This window comes from Anabrus simplex, chromosome 3, assembly GCF_040414725.1.
Source record: "Anabrus simplex isolate iqAnaSimp1 chromosome 3, ASM4041472v1, whole genome shotgun sequence".
Classification (NCBI taxonomy): domain Eukaryota; kingdom Metazoa; phylum Arthropoda; class Insecta; order Orthoptera; family Tettigoniidae; genus Anabrus; species Anabrus simplex.
The window spans coordinates 336825962-336852461 of record NC_090267.1 but is presented as its reverse complement, the minus strand read 5'-3'; the positions used below and the strand labels follow the sequence as shown (position 1 = coordinate 336852461).

The 26500-nt window shown below is 41.7% G+C and overlaps 1 protein-coding gene across 2 annotated transcripts in view; it reads left to right on the top strand.

Moving 5' to 3' along the window:
* Positions 1-26500, top strand: part of LOC136866342 (platelet binding protein GspB) — a 549318-nt gene that overhangs the window by 173801 nt on the left and 349017 nt on the right. Inside the window, exon 1 of one of the 2 annotated variants that reach the window (XM_067143206.2) lies at positions 9530-9579. The exons of the other annotated variant lie outside the window; for it this stretch is intronic. The gene's annotated coding sequence lies outside the window, so the exon portion shown is untranslated. Of the gene's footprint in view, positions 1-9529; positions 9580-26500 lie in introns of those variants that run through there. 2 annotated transcript variants of the gene reach the window in all.

Below are 26500 nucleotides of genomic sequence, written 5' to 3'. Positions count from 1 at the left end.
TTTTGCGGATAATGTTATCCTGTATAGAATAGTAAATAAGTTGACGAAGAGAAATTCATTTCTGAAAAATCCTAGCTGACTTTGATATTGCTTCCACTTGTCTCATTTTGATCTTCCCTGTCCGATCTCCCTTGATCAACTCTAGGTCGCTTCAGACCCCGACGGTACAGTATTTTGTTTGCGAGTCCTAGGGAGTCTTTCTCTTTTGCCGATACTTTCAATCTTCTAAGAGTTGGCACTCTTCTATGTTTCTCTCTGAATAGTGTTAAGAAAGCATAGTTACCCAGTTGTACTTCCCCTTAAAACAGTAATCACCACCACCACCACCATCATCATCATCACACTCTGGAAAATCATTTTAATAAATGAAACCCTCCTGCTTTCTTCGAGATGTCGCTTTGACACGTGCTATGCGGAGAGAGAGAAAATGTCATGGCGCTACAACCCTGCAACAGTGATCGGTCTTGGCCTACCAAGTGACCGCTGTTCAGCCTGAAGGCGTGCAGATTACGAGGTAGCGCGTGGTCAGCACGACGAATTATCTTGGTTTTCTCACCATCCTCAATTTTATTGTTTTCTCGCAGGCGGAGTAGACTCCGAACTAGCACGCAAAATCCACGTAAAATTCCCTGACCTAGCTAGGTATCGAATTCGATGCTTGTGGGTAAGAGTCAGGCTCGCTATCCCTTGACAGTGGGGCTGGCAAATGATGAATGAATGAATGAATGAATGAATGAATGAATTAATTAATTAATTAATCTTTTTCTTCCACCCCTTTTCCACACACCTGTCGGGTCACGGGTGCGAACTGTGTCGCACATGTAGATTTGGCCTATTTAACGGCCGGATTCCCTTCCTGACGCCAACCCTATATGGAGGGATGTAATCAGTAATCACTATTGCGTGTTTCTGTGGTTGGTAGTGTAGTGTATTGTCTGAATGTGAAGAGGAAAGTGTTGGGACAAACACAAATTCCCAGTCCCCGAGCCAGAAGAATGAATCACACGAGATTAAAATCCCCGACCTGGGGCCCTCCGAACCGAAGGCCTCAACGCTGACCATTTAGCCAAGGAGTCGGACTGAAATGTTACAATAATGTTCGAAGTATATATTGCATCCCCAATACATATTATAAAACCTTATTTATACTGCATATGAATGAACGAAGACAACGAACAGGACACACACACACACACACACACACACACACACACCCTCTACCCCCTCCCCCCAGTCACGGATGACCACTAACCAGGGAGAGAACATCCGTCCATCGCCATCATTGCAATTACATGCAACAGTATTGTTATTTTTCGAACATATCAAATATATTCCTACTACATATGAGCAAACGAAAAACCGCCAACACCCTCCACGCCCACCCCCCGCCCTCACCCAGTCACGGATAACCACCAACCGGGGGAGAGAACATTCGCCCGCCGCAACCATTGCACTCATACGCAACCATTCTTAATTTTTGGGGCCGGCAAATAAGAGAGACTTTGTTAAAAAAAAATCCATTTCCAGCATTTACATAATTATGTACAGTATTTTATTTCAGCTTGAGATTTGTGTAAAAACTAGACATTGGTAGGAGTACACCTATACTTTTCTAGGTAAATGAATAGGAGAAGAATTATGTAACCAACAAAACGTATTTCATTCCTGAGGGTTAACCAATTTTTAACCGTGATGTGTGGCGTATATACGCCTTTATCCTCAGAAGGAAGTATCAAGCCAAGTCAGACAGAAGGTGTAAAAGGTTCCGCTCCGGCGAGCTGGACCTTGTCGTGTTAATATTTATAGCCTATCCGTCTTCCTTAATTGAGACCCGCCACTTAATTACCCGTGGATGAAGGTCACTTCATCACTGTCAAGTAATTGAGATCGGTGTTACAAGTATAAAATATTCGCTTCTTCATCTTGACGTTGATGGATGCTTAAGATCACCTCCTCCTCTTTCGCCAATGAATATAACTCTGAGAGGTCCATGTGGAACTGAGGGATACACAGCGCGGACCAGACCGGCTGAGGCAGTGTGTTTGTGAAATTCCAAAATACATTAAAACAAACCCTTTTTACAATAGTTCTCTTTGAGATTGAGGTTGAGGTTGAGATTGCTAGCTTCTGTAAGGTGGCCATGGTTCCAATTTTGGCCAGAGCACGTGACATAATCAAAATGGATGGATACGTAAATAAACTGAAGGTGTACAGGGTGGTCGGAAACAAGGTGAACCGAGCATATGAACATTAGAGGGTTGGTTATTCTGATAAATAATATGAAATAAATCCCAGGGTGCCCTTTCATCAAGAAGGCCATACGGTCTCATTACAAGAACGCCAGGCACCTCCGCAAACCAAACTCTCCACCACCATATTTCAACAGCTTCACTCCTCATCTTTCTCAACCCAGTAATAACAACCCTGCACTACTCTATCTTCTTCTCAACCTTCTTTCTTCTCACCTTACTCATCTCCCAGCCATGCCTCCCCGACAACTCATCGTCCCCTAGTCACCCCCCCACCAAGAAAAATCGCCTTGCCTTCACTACTTGCCTTCTTCTTCTTGCAATTTGAAATTCATTAACATCTACCATCTCCCACCTTGCCAACTAGCACTAGTTAAATTTGATTACTAACAGTGCAGCGATGAGGGGTTTTCTTTTTCTGACAGGTGAACTTGTTTCGCCTCGACAGAGCCGATTTTTCCCCGCTAGTGTATCGTGCTGGTGCTGATGTGACTTTTCACATGTCGCTGAAACAGATGAGTAGAGTGGCCTAGTGTTCGCCACGGGACTCCCACCTACGAGCTATCAAAAAAAAAAAAAAATCGATACCTGACACAGTTGTAATTTTATCAGCTGCTGAAGTTAGCCAATCAGGTCGTTTCGCGGAAGACTTCAAAGGGGCTTTGCTAAATCTGCACGAGAGTTAAGAACGGCTCGAGAGCTACTGTATGCTGAGAAACACACACACCGTTGGTTTCACAAGTGTCACCATAGCCGTACTTCCTATGGCGCCACCTGTCAGCTAGGAAGTCTGTGTTCAAACTCCTCCCCTGGCGAAGTTCTATTCTTTGACTGGTGCTCTCATGCCACGTACATATTTAGCAACACCGCCTCGTAAAATCCATTTGAATTCGCCCGCGAAGTGCTCTGATTGGCTAACTTGAGCAGCTGATAAACTGACAGCGGTGCAAGACATCCAATTATTTCTTTCAAATGGTTTATCAGTACGACCAACACTCTAAAGCTCATATTCCCGATTCACGTTGTTTCCGACTATCCTCTATACTGTGACTTATGTTTAATGGATCCAAAAATGTATACATCGTGGCCCACTTCCTCACCGAGTACGTCTTCCGGCTCCCTGGCTAAATGGTTAGCGTGCTGGCCTTTGGTCACAGGCGCCCCGGGCTCGATTCCCGGCGGGGTCGGGAATTTTAACCATAATTGGTTAATTCCCCTGGCACGGAGACTGGGTGTATGTGCCGTTTTCATCATCATTTCATCCTCATCACAACGCGCAGGTCGCCTACGGGAGTCAAATCAAAATATCTGCACCAGGCCTCTCCGGAGGTCACACGGCGTTTCATATTTCACAGAGTACGTCGCTCTCTCTGACCTAAGACGGAACCTCGGCCTGCCGAAAACATCCAGCTCATACTAGCCGATGACAGTCATTTGCGTTATGTATTAGAATGGACTCATAAAGCACATATAAATATCAAATGAGTTCAGCTTTCAAAGTTCAAATTTCCTTTTGCTGTGTTAGTACCCATTTCGGCTTTTAAAACTTTTGTGTTTTTCCTTCGTTTTCAAAGCTCATTCGTTGAGCACATATGTTATGTTTATTTTCATTTTTGTTTACGTTAAGTTTGTTGAAAGAGGGTGGTTGTACTTCCTAAGCAACAGTCGCGATCACCACCACCACCATCACTACTACCTCAATATCGATGAAATTTTTTCTACTATCGATATTCAAGAGACGTTGGCCCACTGCAGTCACTTGAGATTCTCCAAATGGCCACCTTAGCATCCACACACTCCTGATTTCGGCGAACTGCTGCACGAACGACGGCAGTTGAATTATTTACACGGGTTATTTTTTAAAAGCCGTTTCAGTTTCTTCGCGTGGTGTAGGCAGTATAGCTGGTTGTAGACGAATCACTATATTCTTGAAGGTTCCCCTCAAGTAGAAGTCGAGGGGTGTTATGTTGGGTATTCTGCCCGAAGGCTGGTTTGATCCTCAACAGTCATAGATTGCCTAGGTATCATTGAACGGGGAATCTACGGAAATTATAAGTTAGGTAGTGCCCCGTTGCTTTCCTCAGCGAGCGAGTGGTTGCTATTACGTATCAGTCTGCCAATCGACCCTATGAGTGACATTTTCACACCATTCATAACGGGGAATGTCATTACTAGCATCGCTCATTCCTCAGCCACTTTCACAATGGCAAAGTAAAGGATGAAACTGAGACGGATCAATGAAAGCAACCGCCGGTCTGAATAGCTCAGACGGTTCAGGCGCTGGCCTTCTGACCCCAACATGGCAGGTTAGATCCTGGCTCAGTCCGGTGGTATTTGAAGGTGCTCAAATACGTCAGCCTCGTGTCGGTAGATTTACAGGCACGTAAAAGAACTCCTGTGGGACCAAATTCCGGCACCTTGGCGTCTCCGAAAACCGTAAGAGTAGTTAGTAGGACGTAAAGCAAATAACATTATTATTATAAAAGTAACAAATTTGATCTAGCTGATACCAGAAGACATAGCGCACTGTAAACACTAGGTCTCGTCTGCAAAAAGGTACGAGGGGTCAGGGAAAAATGGCGGGAAGTCAACAGAACCTCTTTATCCTATGCAATGTCCTGGTTGTTTCTCATCAACAGAGACAGTCACGTCGCGGTGGTTATATGGTGGTCGGCCAACGTGCTGGAAATAATTGCTCATCCGCATAAAGCGCACGGATGACCGGTAAAATGAATACGCACCGCATGTCTGGGTACGCGAAGCTAGTAATCGTACTCTCAAAAAGAATGGTCGAAATAATCCCGTGGATGTCAGTTCACACCAGACATAAAACCCCGAAAAATTGACTGCTTCGTTGGTAAGGTACCTATAGATGACACCGTCAAGAGAAGAAAATGGCAAAATGAGAACTTTTCGTACACATAATGCTATTTTATTGAACAAGAAACTAGTTTAAGTGTCCTGGGCTATCCCATGCTGGAATATGGGTTTCGTTTTCCATTTTCTTCATTCGAGTATTGACAATTAAATTCGTCCTCACGTTGAACATTAGTCCCTATAGGTGACACCCCTGAAGTAAATATTCGCAATAGATGACATACATCTTGGCCCAATATATGACATATTTTAAAACACACAAAAACATTTAATCTAGATCAATTTTACAAGGAAGAACATTTCTAACAATGCTAGTCAAGGAAAACATTTGCTAGCACTTTAAAAATATGAAAAGGCAGTCTCAAAAGTAAAAATAAATGAATGAAATCAGACTTTAAAGTTAAAAAGGTGATGGAATCAGTCTTCGAATGAAAAAAAGTAATGGGATCAGTCTTTAGAGTAAAAATGCAATCAGGTCAGTCTTCAAAGTTTTAAAAATTCAAGCCACACAAAACAATGAAATCAAATAACTTTATACATTAGTGTCAGCGTAGGAACTCCCTTGACCGCTGCCATCATAGAACTCTCACTTCTCACTTCTGTGGCATCAGCCGTGATCTCTTGTGAGTACTTTTTTTTTTTTCATGTTGAATCTAGGGATTAAAAACAAGAGAAAAGAAATTGTAAAACAAATCAACGAGCCCATGCCTGATACCTTGGGCACCAATGGCTGACACCCCCTGTTAACTACTGGTTCTGGAAGTCAAATAATAATGAAATTAATATGGTTAATGTCCGACTCGTTGACTGAATGGTCAGCGTACTGGCCTTCGGTTCAGAGGGTCCCGGGTTCGATTCCCGGCCGGGTCGGGGATTTTAACCTTCATTGGTTAATTCCAGTGGCCCGGGGGCTGGGTGTTTGTGCTGTACCCAACATCCCTGCAACTCACACGCCACACACAACACTATCCTCCACCACAATAACACGCAGTTACCTACACACGGCAGGTGCCGCCCACCCTCATCGGAGGGTCTGCCTTACAAGGGCTGCACTCGGCTAGAAATAGCCACACGAAATTATTAATTATTAACATGGTTAATCATGTATATTAAAAATAACTCTTTTAACATAGCTAACTCCCTTGTAGAACAAAATCCCAATGTCTGACACCCCTTTCAACCATTGGGCCAGTGAGGTTCATTAAGATCAATAGATGACACCCATGATAACATATGCAGTTTAAGATTAATCTTTTCAACTAAAGCAAGTAAATAGAGCTTAAAACCCTGCAACCTATTATACAGTAAGAAACATCACCTTCCTACATAAAACAAGTTTATTGTCTTATACAACTTCCAATTGTCTAGAAGAAGAGAAATGTTGAATCATACATTCACAAGTCTTTCAAAAATCTGCTTCACATGAAAACAAACACACCACTGTTCCCAAGGATCAGTTCATGCAGGCAAGTAAGGGTCACCAATGTTGCCAGTACTTGCACTATCCCGTGGAAATGTAGACATTCCTTAGTGTTACGACGTCCGGCTCCATGGCTAAATGATTAGCTTGCTTGCCTTTGGTCACAGGGGTCTCTGATTCGATTACCAACAGGGTCGGGACTTTAACCACCATTGGTTAATTTCTCTGGCACGGCAGCTGGGTGTATCTGTCCTCTTCATCATCATTTCATTCTCAACACGATGCGCAGGTCGCCTACGGGAGTCAAATGAAAAGACCTGCACCTGGCGACCCGAACATGTCCTCGGACACTCCTGGCACTAAAAGCCATACGCCATTTCATTCAGTGTTAAGACATTTAGACTGAGTGTCACCTATTGGTATTGCCGGGCAAGGATGTCATCTATTGGTACTTTTACCCTGAATGTGTGCATTGTCTAGAGTCCAATAAACGCAATTATGACGGTTTACTGTACCGTTTAATTTAAATTGAGCTTCACCAGACCGCACAATTGTTCCCACTGACTCCGCATTCTCATGTAACATAGTCTCGAAACCACTCATAGTACCGCATTTGTCGACGATCATCTTTATTTATGGCTTCTAACAACCGCAGGGAGAACACTCTCCATTTCCCTCTCTTCCGAACTTGTCGTACGCATTGGATGACATGCAAGTGATGAGTCGTTCTTTTGAACGGTTCAGACGAGCTAGTTACGAGCAGGCTCGCTCCTTGGGAGCCGCTCATTCCAGTACGAGTCATTACTTTATGAATGAACTGGTTGTCTTGTGAACTTGAGGTCTAAAAGGGAGCTGCTGTAGCTTCTTTCGTGGACTCTCGCTCGTTTTTTTTTTTTTTTCTGGTCTGTATCAAGAAACAAACTTAAACAATGCAGCCTCCGTCAACAGGCATTGCGTTACTATCTTCAAAGACAAAACTTAGATGGAGAGACATACTGATTGTTCTAGCCCAGACCACAAAATATATAAAGCATTGTAAACACTGTATTTCACTAGAGATTGATCTGGATTTTAGAGTTAATAATGATTTATTTTTTGCTTTCCTTAATCTTTTCAGGACTATGAGCTTTCTAGGGAATGAAACGTGATAAAACTACGTTTTCCGAATAATTTATAGAGTATGCAAAAGAAATGTTTGCTTATAAAACAATTTTAGTAATTTTCACTTTCCCGAAAGAAAAAAAAAGCTTTGGTCATATGTGACCAAAATGTCGGTAAGGATAAAAGAAAGTACAAGATTTTTAAATATTATTACAATGCAATGTACAATTCCTATCTTCGCCGATAGATTGGGCTTCATTCATTCCATTCCTGACCCGGTCAAATGACTGGAAACAGGCTGTGGATTTTCATTTTTCACAATGCAGTGTATGTTGTAGTACGTTGTACACTTTTCTGCACTTAATTATTTGTTCAACACTTCTAGTACATTCTGCAGAGTATGCAGAAACAGTTTTGGAGCAAAAAATGAACAATGTCTATACGCTTAGTTACTTTTCAGTGCAGTCTTGAGCTATTAATAAGCACGTACTCATAAAGAGTAGATTCTGAAACTTCAGCTTGAAATTTAATTTATTCTGACATTATTTTCTTTGGCACTTTCTCTACATTTAGTGGAAAATACCGAAACAGTTGCCGGTTTTCGTGAAGCACAAGGAAACTTCACAAGTGCTACATCTGGAGTTAGTTTTCACATCATTTTTCTGCTGTTGGTAGCACGGTGCACAACTTCTTCGGACGTCTGACGTGACCATTAGATGTGTGGTTTGGCCTTTTTATTTTTTAATTTCATGTTCGTGTTTGTGGAGTTTAGTGCAACCTTTTGTGTAACTGCTAATCACTGCTCGGGCGACCTCTTGACGGTAGGTTCAGTTTTCACTTCTTCTACAAAAACATCCGCGTCCTCTTTCAGCAAAACCAGGTCTTCAGCATCCAGGGGCTGATCATCTTCATCGCCACTTGAATCAGCGAAGAGATAGTACTTAGCGTGATGTGCAACATATATATATATTTCAAACTGTGACAATGACATGTAATGAATTGTTAAGTTCAGACTAGCATACTGTAATATCCAGATGACCTTTCCTATCCCATCGTCGCCATAAGACCTATCTGTGTCGGTGCGACGTAAAGCAAATTGTAAAAAAAAAAAAAGTGAGTTCGTTGTTTCACGTGTAACGTCTAGACCACAATTGTTGCATAATATTGATTTTATTTTGTTTCCCTACTGGAAACTTAAGACATCTCGAGTTTCATTTTTCTTTATATTTTTACCTTTACCGACATTTGGGTCATCCGTGACCCATAAAGTTTATAGGATTATATCGGAATACAGGAAAAAGATTTTTCCCAAAACAAATAACAATTATGACGTATGCAATTTAAAATCGCATTGCGATTGGTAGTCTCAAATATTTCTAAACCAGAGAAATAAACCACAAATTCTTTTAATGCGTTAAAATAAAAAATCTTGATTTTTTTATTACATTTTTGCATCAACTAACGAGAAGTCGAACAATAAATATTGTCCTAAACTTAAATAAGACGTGCTTTTAATTTTCAATTATGCCAGCAAAACACACATTAAATTCCAAACAGTAGACAAAAAACATATTTTTCCGTATTGGTCACCGAACTTCTAGTTCTCGTTGTACAACATAAGGGGGTGTAAAAGATAGAGTTAATAGAGACATAGCAATGCGGTAGAAAGAGGAGCTGGAAATAATAAACCAGCCGACTCTGTCTTGAGAGTCGGAGATGCATAACCGCATACTCAATATGGAAATGTTCAGTTTATTTATCATGACAATATATGGTTATCAGCAGATACTGCTATCAGAGATCAGTGTGGGACACTACTCATCAAGAAACATACGTGTTTAAGTGTGGCGAGTGATGAAGGCTTCCGAGCCATGGCGTACAGTAAAAGGAATTTGTTCCAGAGAGCGTACTCATTCGATATTGAAGATGACGGTAAGTCACCGTGTGGACACATTTATTTAAGCTGAACAAGCAGTACCGTAGCAGCTAGTGTTGTCCATCCGTTTTCTGATTTTTAAAAGAATTAATGTGTCAAAGACTAAGGTATTCAGGAATTCAGATTGTTTTTGTTTTGTTTTGTTTTGTTTTGTTTTGTTTTGTTTTGTTTTGTTTTGTTTTGTTTTGTTTTTGTTTTTGTTTTTGTTTTTGTTTTTGTTTTGTTTTGTTTTGTATGTTGAACTGAGGATGTCAATAACTGTGATTACATACAACAGTATTTAGATTATCATAAGGTATTTTCTTATTTATCAAGTTAGCAGGTTTACGTGACTGTTGATATCGTAACCATACCTACAGGACGTCTAGTTGGAAGTGGAATCTGAGACATATGGATGTGACAGTTTATTTCAAAAATTCTCTGTGCATTGGCCGACATTCGAACCACAACAGTGTCACTTGCATTTGCCGGCATTGGAACCATAACTATGCCGTTTGGTTATTACGCACCTGAAATATATTTAACCTCTTAAACGTGTATAATATTCATTTTTTAACCATTAGTAGCCTCACTGGTTGCCGCGGTTGTTTGAAACTGTAGTTGCCTGGCTCGAGTCCCGTTGGTGGACAAATATTTCACCATCAGAATGTTGGTCAGCGGGGTAGGAGAGGTGGTGGTAAACAAGCTTTGGGAAGGCATTCTTTGTTATTATATTAGACATGTTTGCGAAATTAATAACTGGTTCCATAGAAGGCAGTTCTGTTTTAGGAAAGGTTATTCCACTGAAGCTCAACTTTGAGGATTCCAGCAAGATATAGCAGATATCTTGGATTCAGGAGGTCAAATGGACTGTATCGCGATTGACCTGTCTAAAGCATTTGAAAGGGTGAATCATGGGAGACTACTGCAAAAATGAGTGCAATTGGACTAGACAAAAGAGTGACTGAATGGGTTGCTATATTTCTAAAAAATAGATCTCTGAGAATTAGAGTAGGCGAAGCTTTATCAGACCCTTTAATAATTAAGGGGAGAATTCCTTAAGGCAGTATTACTGGACCTTTGTTTTCTTATATATATTAATGATATGAGTAAAGGAGTGGAATCAGACGTAAGGCTTTTTTGCGGAGGATGTTATTCTGTATAGAGTAATAAATAAGTTACAAGATTGTGAGCAACTGCAACGTGACCTCGATAATGTTGTGAGATGGACAGCAGGCAATGGTATGTTGATAAACGGGTTAAAAGTCAGGTTGTGAGTTTCAAAAATAGGAAAAGTCCTCTCAGTTTTAATTACTGCGTTGATGGGGTGAAAGTTCCTTTTGGGGATGATTGTAAGTATCTAGGTTTTAATATAAGGAAAGATCTTCATTGGGGTAATCACATAAATGGGATTGTAAATAAAGGGTACAGATCTCTGCACATGGTTATGAGGGTGTTTAAGGGTTGTAGTAAGGATGTAAAGGAAAAGGCATATAAATCTCTGGTAAGACCCCAACTAGAGTATGGTTCTAGTGTATGGGACCCTCACCAGAATTACCTGATTCAAGAACTGGAAAAAAATCCAAAGAAAAGCAGCTCGATTTGTTCTGGGTGATTTCCGACAAAAGAGTAGCGTTACAAAAATGTTGCAAAGTTTGGGCTAGGAAAAATTTGGAGAAAGAAGACGAGCTGCTTGACTAAGTGGTATGTTCCGAGCTGTCAGCGGAGAGATGGCGTGGAATGTCATTAGTAGACGAATAAGTTTGAGTGGCGTTTATAAAAGTAGGAAAGATCACAATATGAAGATACGGTTGGAATTTAAGAGGACAAATTGGGGCAAATATTCATTTATAGGAAGGGGAGTTAGGGATTGGAATAACTTACCAAGAGAGATGTTCAATAGATTTCCAATTTCTTTGCAATCATTTAAGAAAAGGCTAGGAAAACAATAGCTAGGGAATCTGGCACCTGGGCGTCGCCCTAAATGTAGACCAGTAGTGATTGATTGAAATTTGAAATACCGACACGAGGCTAACGTATTTAAGCACCTTTAACTACCAGCGGACTTAGCCAGGATCGAACCTGCCAAGTTGGGTTCAGAAGGCCAGCGCCTCAACCGTCTGAGCCAAGCTTTTTTGATAAAATACAATAAAACTTTCACCAAAGGAACAATAATTACACATGAATTACAATTAAATAGAAGCACGGCGTGATTATATAATTAAAAATAATTTAGTATTTGACTACACACTAAGAAACTAATAGACAATATTAAAGAGACTGCCAGACTGACGAATGCGCGCGGCAAGCGGGTGAATCATTCATATCTGTGTTCATGATCTTGGAAAAAAAATATACATACATATATACACTCCAGCCACCCTTCCTCATAGCACATGCAGTCTCTCCACTACTTGCTGTGGCGCTATACAAATCGGTTAGCCGCGACGAACGACATTTTGTGCGTATTTCCGCTAATAATTTTGTTGATAAATAAAAATAAAAGAAAGAATTAGTTGATAAGACAACAGGGCTTGTACAAGGTTCTTTCACTCAAAGTTGCGCGAGCTGAAGATCAGACGAGCATATGGCAACTCGCTGAGCTTGGGGCCGGGAGAGCGCCCGTATGAATCGCATGTAAATAACAGGCACACATAATAACGCATGATCAAAGTAAAATAATTTCTCACCTTGTCACAAAAGATGTCCTCCGCCTGGATCTACACATTTCTGGCTTCATCTAAGGAAATTTTCATTCATACGCATTAGTTATCTACCGAGATAGCCTCAATTTCTCTCGTGGTATTTTGTTTGAGTTCATCTAGAGTGTGAGGGTTTATTACATAAACTTTATTTTTTAATTTTCCCTATAAATAAAAATCGCAAAACCGCAAGATCCTCCACAATGGTTTACTTATTACCCTGTTGTCAAAATTTTCCTCAATTAAACTTAATGACTCGTTAGCCGTATGCGCGATTGCCGAGTTTTTCTAGAAATATCCAGATTGGCATTCATTGTCCGTGAATTGTTAAAAAATGTACGAAAATGTCATTCCTATATATCTGTGCCCAGTGATTGTGGTTTCAAAAACTATAGGCCCTATTATCCTGTCTGCAGTTACTGCCACAAACACTCCCATTTTGACATTCTAGATGAACTCAAAATATCACGAGAGAAATTGAGACTATCTCGGTAGATGAATTAATGCGTATGAATGAAAATTTAAGCCGGAAATGTGTATATGCAGGTGGAGGACATTTCCAACATCTTCTATGACAAGGTGAGAAATTATTTTACTTTGATTATGCGTGTGCTTATTGTTTACATGCGATTCATACTGGCGCTCTCCCGGCCCCTAGCTCAGCGAGTTGCCATGTGCTCGTCTGACCTTCAGCTCGCCCATCTACCCGCTGCGCTGCGCCGGCCCCACTTTGAGTGAAAGACCCTGTACAAATGGCTTCTTTTTAATAATCGCCGCTATTCCTACTTTTTGCCGGCTAAAATGGAATAAAAATGTAATGTTGTCTCCACAGATTGGGGGAGGGGGGGGGACTACCGCCGCTACTGACGGTAAGTACTTTCGGATTGCGCATTACTCTCCAACTGTTTTACAACATAACTTTAAATACTGTACTTGAATTCTGTATACTGGACTGCGTAATATAAAAAAGAACTATTTTAAAGAATACGTGACCTGTAGCGGACCGACTTCGACTAAACAGCACAGCACGATCAGCGTTGCCAATCCGTGCTCCGAGGTATGGAACTCTCGACCATCTGTCGCTTCGCCGTTCCCATATCTGACAACAGCGCATTTTCCTCATCCGCCTAATTCAGTGGCCGCAGGTTTAGTCGGAAATCGAATGTGGAGTCCCCGGGTAAGAGGCAGGACCTACACCACGAGGCTTTTCCAAACTTTAATTCGAACACTTCCCACGATTACCACTCATGGTATACAAGTCTCTCTTTCATTTTTCAATTTCAAGACCAGATTAAGGGCAGCTCTCAAAACGTAATGTACAACTTCTTCAACAGTATAAACATAAAACAAAGCCTGCCGCTCGCCCAGCCCCTTCTTCAGCCTTCAAGAGTCTAATCCTTATACAGATTCATTTCCGTCAAGTTCCCAACATCCACAACTTCCTGAAGGCTCTGTGAACACTGACCAGTGTTGCTTCACATCTGGAAGATTTCATCCCTCCTTCTCTTCAGCTAAACGCTAACCAGAGCCTGCTTTCTTTCAGACCAGATGAGCTGTGTAAACCCCCCAGTTCGTGGTAACCAATCTTATCACTGATACCGCTCTAACAAACACAACGATACATCATAGATAATAACGGCACTCCAGGCTTCCTCAATACAGTGATTAAACGGCGGGTTCACACGGTAGCACAACTAAATACCACGTGGGCAAAATAAAAACGATCCGGAAAATATTTACAGTAGGACTGACGCGGGTTTGGCCCTAGTTCATCACAGAAGATTCTGGAAATGGCCCAGTAGCAAATTCCCCATACATACGATTTATGTGTTACATCCCTTGTATTTTCAACGAAAAATAAATATTCATTGCTCAAATGTTCATGGAAGTTATTTATATAAAATTCAAACGCACAGTTATCGATACTCAGATGGTAGTGACGAGCGTGGCTGGTTAGTGACTGTTACTGCTTATCGCCAAACTACTCCAGAAATGGCAGCACGAGAACTAAACCGTTGTTGGTTGACGATCTTTTCCGTGGGGTTGGAATGCGGAACGAACAGCCACATCCGTCAAGACGGCGGTGCAAGCTGGAATTCTGTAAGTTATCGCGCGTGGCCTGGATTTGTTATTTCGTGAAATACTGGAGCTCTTGCTTCTGAGCGGTTCTTTTCTTGTGCTATAAATGATGATATATGGCAAATGTGTGCTGTAGTATATTATAAATAATTTAGTTTCGTGCGCTTGTAGTGTACATATCAAACAAAGAAAAAGCGGGAATGATGCGATTTTGAAATGACATCGCACCGATCAGAGAGTAGTTCATCAGGTATGGGTGTAGGAGCACCATGGTCATGCGTTTCTACCGTGCAGTCCGAATTGAATTATTCTAACCATTGTGAAATCGAACGATTATTAAGAGAAACATGTAATATGCTTCCTTTTAATGAGAAAAGCAGAATTATAAATGAAAGACAACCGCGCCCAACTCTGAATGTAACTACACAAATTAAGTCGTGTGTTCTTCATTTCAACAGAGATATTTATGAAACAGACCATTGGATTGGTAGATGTGAGATTTTAAATAAACTTTTCTGTTGGCCCTGTTTGTGTTTTCTCTTGAAAAAATGTTTTTGGATTGACGGTCTGTTTGCGTTGATATTTCCAATTTTTTTTCGGTTACATCCCCTAAACCAGAAGTTAGGAGTCGCCACTGAAATGGCCTCGTCTGAAGAAATGAAAAACTGAGGATATAGAAGTCCTGACTCCACTTCACTCAGAAACCACCGGCAGAACTCAACACGCGAGGGTTCGTCTGGACGCTTTAACGCATGCACAGCAGTACATTTGTAAGGATACTGACTCAGTCCATTTTTTATAATATTTCGTCACGACGATCTTTTAATGCCCACTTGCACAAATAAACGGCCGTGATTGAGATTTCGTCGGACTTCGTTCCAGGCTTTCTTTCTCTCGAGTAATTTTTTCTGGTGTTCGATAGTTACGGTTTTTATTCGCTACAGAGCCCGTTTCACGCCATTTTGCCACTAAGGCCCGTCTTCTCCAAATGAGTTTAAACTAGGTTTATTTTAATCTGGTTTAAGTACGAGTTTAAACTAACATTCATTTTCCCCACATTGGTTTAAACTTTGTACCAAATTTAAACTTGGTTCAAAGTTAAACCTTCTATGTTGCAGGTTTATATTATAATAATAATAATAATAATAATAATAATAATAATAATAATAATAATAATAATAAGACTATGTCTACGTCCAACTAACTATTTTTGACAGTTTTCGGAGACGCCAAGGTGCCGGGATTTTGTCCCGCGTGAGCTCTTTTACGTGCCAGTAAATCTACCGCACGAGGCTGACGTATTTGAGCACCTTCAAATCCCACCGGACTCAGCCAGGATCGAACCTACCAAGTTGGGTTCAGACGGCCAGCGCCTCAACCGTCTGAGCCACTCAGTACGGCTTCCCGTTCATACTATCATGTATACTGTACTTCAATAAATATTAATGGGATCAGAAAAAATAATAGTGTTTCATGTTTGCTAGTAAACTAGTAATAAAATAAATTATAGTTCAGAATGCTTCATCCTAAATTTCGCCAGGATACCGGCAATTGAAATATTAATGCTATTAATGCCTACAGTACTACATACCGCGAACTAGGTTATGTTATAAACGAATATAGAATCAAGTAACACATCTCCAAATAATACATCCTCACTGGTATGTCTGCTTGATCTGAGGTTTGCGAGATTGATTCCGACCGAGGGCGATGGATTTTAAGAGGAGATAAATCTCGAGCATGCTTGGAATTTGTTTACTTGAAATTCACATAAATATTGATTTTCTGAGGAAAGGAATATTGCTAAAAGACCAGGATTTTAATATTTCAACGTTTCTGTGTGTTCCGTAACACAATACAGTACAGACATCAAAAAACACGTATTAGGCCCACGCTACTTGCTCATGCTAAAGCATGTTAGAGAATAATCTTTCTTCTTTCTTAATCTGTTTACCCTCCAGGGTTGGCTTTTCCCTCGGACTCAGCAAGGGATCCCACCTCTACCTCCTCAAGGGCAGTGTCCTGGAGCTTCAGACTCTGGGTCGGGGGATACAACTGGGGAGGATGACCAGTGCCTCGCCCAGGCGGCCTCACCTGCTGTGCTGAACAGGTGTTTTGCGGAGGGATGGGAAGACTGGATGGGATAGACAAGGAAGAGGGAAGGAAGCGGCTGTGGCCTTAAGTTAGGTACCATCCCGGCATTTGCCTGGAGGAGAAGTGGGAAACCACGAAAAACCACTTCCAGGATGGCTGAGGTGGGAAACGAACCCACCTCTACTCAGTTGATCTCCCGAGGCTGAGTGGACCCCGTTCCAGCCCTCGTACCACTTTTCGAATTTCGTGGCAGAGCCGGGAATCGAACCCGGACCTCCGGGGGTGGCAGCTAATCACACTAACCACTACACCACAGAATGTTAGAGAATAATAAATAAAAGTGCTCTCCCAGAAACTGTAGACAACATTGGGTAAAATTATACGACACACCACTTCGCACAAATGTAAACTATTTATTTATTGGTAGAGCTAATATCCCGCTGAATTTCTACTTTATTCACTACGTACGATAGCATTAATTCGCCACAAACAGCTGATATTAATACAAAAATGTCTGTCATTGAATTACTTGGCTCTGATTGGCCAATTCCAATCGACCATGCCTTCGACTATTCTTTCTTTCAGTGCATCATTAGTTTAAACGGGCGAGCTGTCGTTTAAACTAAACTAGTGTCAGAAATTGGTGGAGAAAATGGACGCAGGTTTAAAAGGTACTGAAGTTAAACGGGTTTAACTTATACTAGGTTTAACTCGATTTGGAGATGGCCCTAAGTTTTGCATTGCAGACTTCGCTGGAGGTTTTACCATAACACTTGCAGTCTTAAACTCTTGCGCAAACAGTTTCGCGCAGATTTTCCACGAATCGTGCTTCGCATAACACTCGACAATGAACACGCGCAGTTTTGTGTTTATTTTGTGTTGCATTCAAGTGGTCACTCACTCACTCACTCACTCACACGTACTCGGGGGATGCGCACGCGCAGACATGTGACAGCAACTGATTGATAAGGTACATCGAAATCACGGTATCCAGCATTTCCTGTGATCGGTAGTTCTCCTGTTCATTAACAAGGGTCATTTCCGCGTCAGCCTTATAAATATTTTCCGGGCCAGTTTTATTTTGCCCACCTTGTATTCTAGAACCAAAGGGCGCATCCTGGTCTGATCTGATACTGTCTAGCAGGGCTTCTCAAACGCCCAAAATCTCACGCATGCAAGCTGAGGCGCTGAGGTCCTGTGCACAGTGCATCGGTCCCACTCGGCTCGACTCGGACCAACGCTTCGTCTCTGGGCTACTCGGCTAAGCTCGGCTCAACTCGGCTCGGATTTGGAGCGCTACGGAGCAAGTGAGGAAGAGGGAGACAGGCGTGGGGAAAGAGAGAGACAGCGCTATTGCTCCAAATGGAGGAGTGGGGGTCTGTACTCTGGTCAACCAAACGAAGTCGTCTTTTGCACCCTGAGAGGCACTGCTCTATAGCATTTCACTGATCGTCATTTGTATGTCATAATTGCTAACAACAGGTGTTAGTTGGTGCGTCATGTAAACAAGACAAACAATAGATCAGGGATGCCACTTACAAGAACGTATGGATGGTGAAAGTGTAGCACTCACAGAAACGAGTATTAGCACTGAGCATTTAGGTCGTGGCGATGGTAGTTTCGACAAGCGTCAGAGAGGAGCTATTGTATTTCACTGATTAGAAAGTAGACAGATTAATTGTTACATAAGTGATTCAACTTGATTGTCTTATTTTTCTATGCATTTAATATATAGGCCTACTGGTCCTTTTTTTTCTGATAAATTTTCATTACATTTTGGTGTCTTATTCCTGTAGTAAAAGCTTTCGAATATAACGTTAGTGTCGACTCCAGAAGTATACATGGACAGCAACTGATACCTACCAAAAAATAGGTAATAAGAGCCTTTACAGTAACTGGTACCTACCAAAACATAGAGAATAGGATCATTTCTGGCGTTACAGGAGATTGAATCGCAAATTATGATAATACTGGCACGAAGAACGACTTTGGTGATTGTGTGGTCACTGCGAGTTCCAGTTCAATCTGACATTGATTCTTCTTTATGCTAGGCTCCTCTGCGTCGACTTTACTGTCAGATCAGAGCTGGATTTAAGTATAGTGCTGCTCCTGTTCAGTGCTAAAATTTGCCACTCCCCTCACGCAGAAACAAAAGAATTTATAAGTGGCCGTATGTAGGCCAAATTTAAATTATTTTAGCATGAGATGTTACAATTTAGAAAACATAAAATAACTGGAACCAAAATCTATGGATCGTACTTGTGGGTTATAGTTTTCCCCCACACTTCTTCACGGAGAATGCACTGATACTTTCATCGAAGTTAATCTGACGATGACTCGAACCAAATTAGGCATAGCATTCAGCCTCTCCCCTTGTGATGTCAAACAAAGATAACATCAATTAAAAATAAACTCTTTATGGAATAATAATCTTTTCATATTGAATTATAGAGTGCACCTTTTATCTGTTGGAAAGTGATTAAATTGTTGACATTCTCTTTTAGAAATGTGGTTGAGAATTATGATTACTGTTCATAGCGATAAATAATAAACACACGTCCAATTTGATATTGAACCATGCATTGTGTAACACAAGCATTTTCATACAATAATAATGTAATATCGTACATGGAGCTGCATGCTTTCCTTTTGCTCTCGCAGCTTCCATCATACGGTGTTCAAGAACAGACTGCTGCCAGCCGGGCTGCAAAGCTCTGGCCTTCTGAGCTCATCTTAGTGGGTTCGATCCTCGCTCCTTCCGGTGGTATACTAAGCTGCTCAAAAACGCCAGCCTCGTGTCGGTAGATTTACTGGCACATTGAATAACTCGTGTGAGACAAAATTGCAGCACCTTGGCGTCTTCGAACACCTTAAAAATAGTTAATGGGGCCTAAAACCGGTAACCAGTATTTTTTTTTTGCTAGGGGCTTTACGTCGCACCGACACAGATAGGTCTTATGGCGACAATGGGATAGGAAAGGCCTAGGAGTTGGAAGGAAGCGGCCGTGGCCTTAATTAAGGTACAGCCCCAGCATTTGCCTGGTGTGAAAATGGGAAACCACGGAAAACCATTTTCAGGGCTGCCGATAGTGGGATTCGAACCTACTATCTCCCGGATGACCAGTATTATTATTATTATTATTATTATTATTATTATTATTATTATTATTATTATTATTATTATTATTCGCTGAATTCGTTTTCCTAGTGAACTCCTTCAGTCTCTCCTTACTCTCGCAACTATTCCTAACCCAATTTCTTTCGAATCTGCACTTCCTTATTAATCTCTTTTATTTCCCTGTTATAATAGGTACTTACTATTCCTTACCACTTTTAAAGGTACATATCTGTTTTTACACTCCCCAACAATTGCTTTACACCTTGTTTACACCCATCCCATAGGCTGTCGTAGTTCTTCCAGAGCTTGAAGGTATGGGTCTGCGAAGCCCAGGGATCTTCGATTATTTTGGTGTAGTATTGTTTGTTCGAACCCGAGAACGACGTCCATTATTATGAACTGTTTTCCAAGTCCAAACTTACGGCAAAACTTAGAGGAATAGTGCCTTTGGCGCCAGCCATCAATCCATAAACACTTCTTTGTGCTCTATAGAAGAGTTGCTTTGTCATGCCATCACTGTTGATGAAAACTGGTCAAGCTGGCTGCGCGGTTCGGGCTGTGTAACATTGAGCTTACGTTCAGGAGATGGTGGGTTCGAGTCCCACTGTCTGCACTCCAGAAGATGTTTTCCGTGGTTCCTTAATTACAGGCTCTGTCACTTCCTTCCCGATCCTAGCCCTTCCCTACCCCATCGTCACTGTAAGACCTCTCTGAGCCAGTGCGACATAAAACTAATAGCAACTGTTAATGAAAGAACTCGATTTTTAGTTTGGTAAGCGTAGCATAAAATCATCGTATTTTTGGCACCGCAGGCTACTGCTTACGGTCAGACGTTCACATGAGACACGGCCACTCCAATTATGATAGCCCAGTATTAATGTTACAAGCAGAGGAAGTGAAAAAACTGACCATTTTATCACGACTGTAAACACAGCGCGTTAGACGCACAACCATTGCTTGCCACGAAACCGAAAGTAATAAATCAGAGAGTTTATTGAAGAGAATGGGCGGATGTCGTCCAGCGAGAGGGGCTGTAAACCTTCTGCCGGATGTGTTCCTCGTCGCTGATGGAGGAGCATAAAATATTTCCTCAGGGTTACTTGAGTAGTTTGTTGCTACCAGCTTCTAGTGCACACTAGAACCTCTTCATTTGAATTGATTCGCTCGTAATCTGCTTCTGCGGTTAACGAACCCCTTTATGTAGCGTCTGTATTGAAAACAATGTAGCCTACAGTGACTTGAAGTAAATTACATACTGAAATTATACCAAGATGAAATAACGATACCCTTTACTAAACAGGGAAGGACTAAAACGTTTAGAGTATATACTCAAGTGTTAAGTTAATATCAACCTGCAATGTAAGATAAAAGGACCAAAACTCAAAGACAATTTAGAGCCAATAAATATCAAGGATTACACTCTAGTATCTCTAGAAAGACTTTTTGAAGGAGAACAAAACGATTTAATAATAATAATAATAATAATAATAATAATAATAATAATAATAATAATGTGGCCTCAGTTACCGTGTGTAGGCATTTTGATTTGTCGTCCGTTTTACTTTATCAGATGACAGAGAAACTGCTATCTACCCCTCGGTTACTTGACGCATACTGAAGGTCTTGACGCGTCAGCCCTTCTGGCGTGAAACTACACTGATTTTCATCCTCCTCTCTAAAATGCCGGTGTTGAGCGACCTAGTGCTGTCATATTTTTTATTAATTTTGCCGGGTAAAGAACCAAATGTTGGGAGGTGGGAAAATATATTAAATGGCGTATGGCTTTTAGTGCCGGGAGTGTCCGAGGACAAGTTCGGCTCACCTGGTGCAGGTCTTTTGATTTGGCGACCTGCGCGTCGTGATGAGAATGAAATGAGAATGAAGACAACACATACACTCATCCGCCCCCCGACCATGCCAGCGAAATTAACCAATTATGGTTAAAATTCCTGACCCTGCCGGGAATCGAACCCGGGACCCCTGTGGCCAAAGGCCAGCACGCTAACCATTTAGCCATGGAGCTGGACACTTTACCACTGATCCACCTAGAGAGCTTTACCTTCCACTTCCACTCCTCCATGAGCCTTCACGACTTCTACGCAGATGACGTTACTTTGTTTTTCTGTTTGGAGAGCACTGAATACAAGAGAAGTCCACAGCATTTGAACGTACTTGGCGAAATTTTAAATGTACTTAGAATGCTCCAAGGATTCACTTAGCGACGTTCTTAAATGTCTTTTTTTTTTTTTTTTTTTTTTTCCCCTCGGGATAGGCTGTGAGAATGGCAGGGCGCAGGCGTAGAGCGGAGAGTTGTCGGCTTGAAGTAATTTCCTGTTGAAAGTGTGTGTTATTGTGGACTGGGAACGTGGATGATCTCCCCTCCCAGCGCCACTTGTTAAATCTGTCAGCTCCATTAACGCTCATATAGGCCTACACGGGTCGAGTCTCCCAAAAGAGCTTGGTGCTCTCAAAGTGGCGTTAATTAAAATAAACACATCGACTATTGCGTTACAACAGGCGTATGATGTTATTGTGAAAAGCCAGTTTCTACATTGTTTTTCATGGGACATCTTTGGTCGTCAGTACTGTCTACTTACGTGTATGACATGGGTTCTTACGAGGGAGGCGCAAAGGAGTGAACTTGCACTCTCCTGGCTCATGAAAAGGAGAGGTTGAGGTGGGTAAATACATAAGAAAAATATATTGTGTAATATAGTTTTTGCTATAGAACAGAAATGAATTCATCATCATTCATCTCTATAATCACCCAAGCGTATTTGCGCAGGTAGCATCTTGGAATGCCATTTCGTTCGATCAGATGCAACTTCAGGATGCAAGCCTACGATTTTCAAATACTTATTGATGGTGTCCTTCTACCTCTGTTTTTGCCGCTCCCTTGATCGCTGGGTTTCGATTTGCATGTGACAACTATGGAGGGTTCCACCCCCAGGACATGTCCATACCAGCGAAGCCAGTTTTTATCTTGTCTGTAATTGATGTTACAACTAAATTGCTTCCGAATGGTGTCATTGGTTACTTGATCACGATGAGAGATACACAGTACCCGCTCCTGTGTTAAGATTCTCTTCCGCTCTATTTGCCGCTGGGACAGAAAATCCTCGTCCGCCTTCCAAACCGTTGACCATCTTCTTCCGTAAACCAGGAAAAGCGGCCTTACAAGGTACCACCAACCGGTCAGATGGACCAAGGTTTTTTTAAAGTGTTGCCCCCCTCCAGCACTCACCCTTTATCCTGGCTTGTGATTGGCAGTGTCTGGCATCTCAGTAGCCTACAAGCAATCACTTGATATTCATGTATAGAATTGAGGTTAACAACCTTATAGGAATGAAAAAAATATGGTACATACGTGTGAAGCAAGTACAGTAATCCAATCTGGGATAAACAGAGTCAAGAATATAAGTCTGAAAGCAAACACCCAATACTCATTCCAGATACAAAATGCTATGTTGTATCACAGAGAAAAATTCGCCACGTGTAAGCAATCATTTAACATTCATTTATGGAAGTGAGGTTAATATTCTTGATAATAAATCGCTAGATTGTGTCGTAGATATTACTCTATCTACCTTGATTTCTCCTATTCTAAGTTCCATGTTTATCGTGTGTCCAGTCTATTATTCCTTGCTATTCTAAGTTCCATGCTTTTTCTGTGTCTAGTCTATTCCTTAAAAGCTTTGGTATCAAAATTGGCGTCAACACATTAAAGTTTATACCCGTATTTCACATATTATTATGACCAATGTTATTTCATTAAATGTTTAACGATATAACTATCTCTGCGACCCGTCAGAGTGCATGAGCCTTGTGGCGCAAATTTTGGTACTAATCAGTGGCGGCGTGTATAACGAACAAACAAACTTATTATTTATTTATTTTATAGATACAATTTATTCCAGATATTTCCGTTGTGAGTGTTGATCAGCGAACGGTGCAATAATGGAGTGTAAAGTTAAATACGGTGAAATCATCCGAGATTTGTCCTGCAATGTGTGTGAACAAACTTGGTTGAATACTGCACATTGGAAGGCTAATGGCAACTTTGAGATTTGTAGCATTATTATGGGATTTGAACCTCCGAGTAGCACACTAAAGAATCTTACTGTTAGTGGTGGAATTTGAACCCCTGTAGCGGTGTAATAACTTACCTTGCTGTGTTAGCCATGAATTGTAATTCTGTGTACAAATCAGCGATGATTTTAATTAGGGAAAATCCGTAATAGTTGGCAGCTCTGTAACTGTGTGGCCAATACTCCAAATGGAATTGGATCCCCGCCAAGGAGGAATGTTAACTCCGGAATTCAACGAACTTGGAATATTAAGTATGTGTTTCAGCGAGTTGTGCTCGTTATCTGGATCTATGCAGAGGGTGTCTCATCGTCAGAAATAAACGGTAATATATGACACCTACTGATCACTGCAGTAGATAAATCAATCACCTTGAATGTTATCTAATCTGAGGGTCATCTCCGCGTGATAAAACAAGGAATTGCGCAACGCTCTCTTTTGGCAAAGGAGGAAAGATAATAGTTATGGAGCAGCAGTGGTGGACATGTTGACAATCGGTTGACTGGTTAGGCGCTTGGCTTCTGTGTTTGAGGTTGGTGTGGCAAATCCTGACACAGTCGGTTGGCATTTAAGAATAGCTGAATCTGACATTGCTTCCATGTTCATGTGTCATAATAATGTTCATCTTTCCCATGTGAATTCCTTTGGTCAACTCCTGTTCTCTTCTGATCTCATCTGAGTTAGTTTTGGGAAGACTGATGCAGAGTAGGCTTCTTGGACCGTGGTCCGACAGCTCTGCGCTCAGACCAGTTAACCGAGCAGAGGATTGGTTGCCACGGGCTCTACCATGGCTCTACACCTCTTCATTCGCGAGATGGAGAGGGGCTGCTCTCCACCGTCTGCTGTCCTGAAAATGGTTTTCCGTGGTTTCCCATTCTTCTGCACTAAAATGAATGGCAACAAAGTTCCGGCCGCCAACCCCCTCACTTTCGCCCTACATCTCCTTTAACAATTCAAATCTCCTTGGCCTGAGAGAAGGCAGTAGTAGTAAAAACAATCATCATCCATCACCACCACCATTTATCTTACGCTGCAGGTGTGATAACCTACTGTATGCTTGCTTATGAAATACTGGAAGGAATGTTTGGAAACCGAAGATACGGCTGAGTAACCTGTGTATCTTCTTTACGGAGTGAAGGATCCGAGCTGTGGTTCAATTTATGAAACGAAAGATGGACTGAACTTCGAAAGTGACGACTAACGTTCCCTGATTTTCTGTTATTGCCGGGTTGAGTGGCTCGGACGGTTGAGGCGCTGGCCTTCTAACCTCAACTTGGCAGATTCGATCCTAGCTCAGTCTGGTGGTATTTGAAGGTGCTCAAATACATCAGACTCGTGTCATTAGATTTACTGGCACGAAAAGAACTCCTGCGGGACGTAAAATTCAGGCACTTCGGAGTATCCCAAAACCGAAAAAGTAGTTAGTGGGACGTAAAAACAATATAAATCGTTTCTGTTATTTGGGTGTAAGTTTCCAGTTTGCTGCTGTCATATAACCCAATCAAGGATGTTTCGCTCTTGTGTCAACAATTAAGTGATCCAGAAGTTAGTAGGTCGATGATTGTTCCCTTGCAGTTTCACGTATTATTAAGTGATTTTTTCTTCTTCACGCCGACGATGGCATAGGAAAGGGCTAGGACTGGGGAGGAAGCGACCGTGGTTACACAAATCGCTTAACCACTCGCTCGGTTTGAGTGAAAATCAATACGTGTGTGATACATTTCTGCTTTATTTAATTGCAGATATATGACTATCTGTGTTTTATCTGCTCCTACTTCAGAGCAATCACACTGGAGTTGTGCGACCTTGGCAGACCTTGGACTCATATACCTGGCGATGAGGCCCGAGGGCATTGGCCTGCAGGGAGGTAGGGTCACTATACAATGCAAGGGTGTCCAAGCATTTGATAACCGAAAAGCTATGAGGGTATTAATTCAACACGTCTCATTTCATTCCTCGCACTCATCATTTCAGCGCATCCACTAAGAGGTCAGGCCCGAATTCCTGAGTAGTCCTCACGGGCCCGGGTTCACTTTGGTAGAGGCACAAGACTTTTTTCGCTATTTAAGGAATAGTTCAGTTAATTTTCGGAATGTCCCTCTTATGCAAATACAAGAGTAACTTCTTGCAGCATTAAAAACATCAAAAATATTCATCGTTACAGGGATAGCCTATGCTAGCAGTGTTCGAAATAGCAAAGATTATTTGTATTAATTGTCCGATGCCTTGGCTGAATGGTCAGCGTACTGTCCTTCCGTTCATAGGGCCCCGTGTTCAATTATCGGCCAGGTCAAAGGACTTCAGTCTTAAACGGTTAATTCCCGTGACTTGGGAACTGGGTGTTTGTGCTTTCCCCAATATTTCTGCAACTCTCATACTGAATTAACCTCCGCCACACTAACACGCAGTTTCTTGTACTCGGCAGATGCCTCCCACCCCAGTCGAAGGGTCTGTCTTACAAGAGCTGGTGGTGGTCCTGAAGATGGTTTTCCGTGGTTTCCCATTTTCACACCAGGGAAATGCTGGGACTGTACCTTAAGGCTACGGCAGCTTCCTTACAACTTCTAGGCCTTTCCTATCCCATCGTCGCCATAAGACCTATATGTGTCGGTGCGACGTAAAGCCACTAGCAAAAAAAAAAAAAAAAAAAAAAAGCTGGTGGTGGTGGTATTATTATTTCCGAAGAAGTACGCCTGGGCAACCATCCTCTCTTAACACTGTCTGTCTGTCTGTCTGTCTGTCTGTCTGTCTGTCTGTTAGGTCATCAGCCCAGAAGCTGGTTGGATCCTCAAATAGCACCACCAAAGGCTATGCAGTTATAGGGAAACTGCAAAAACCAATGGCAGAGCCCAGATGAGG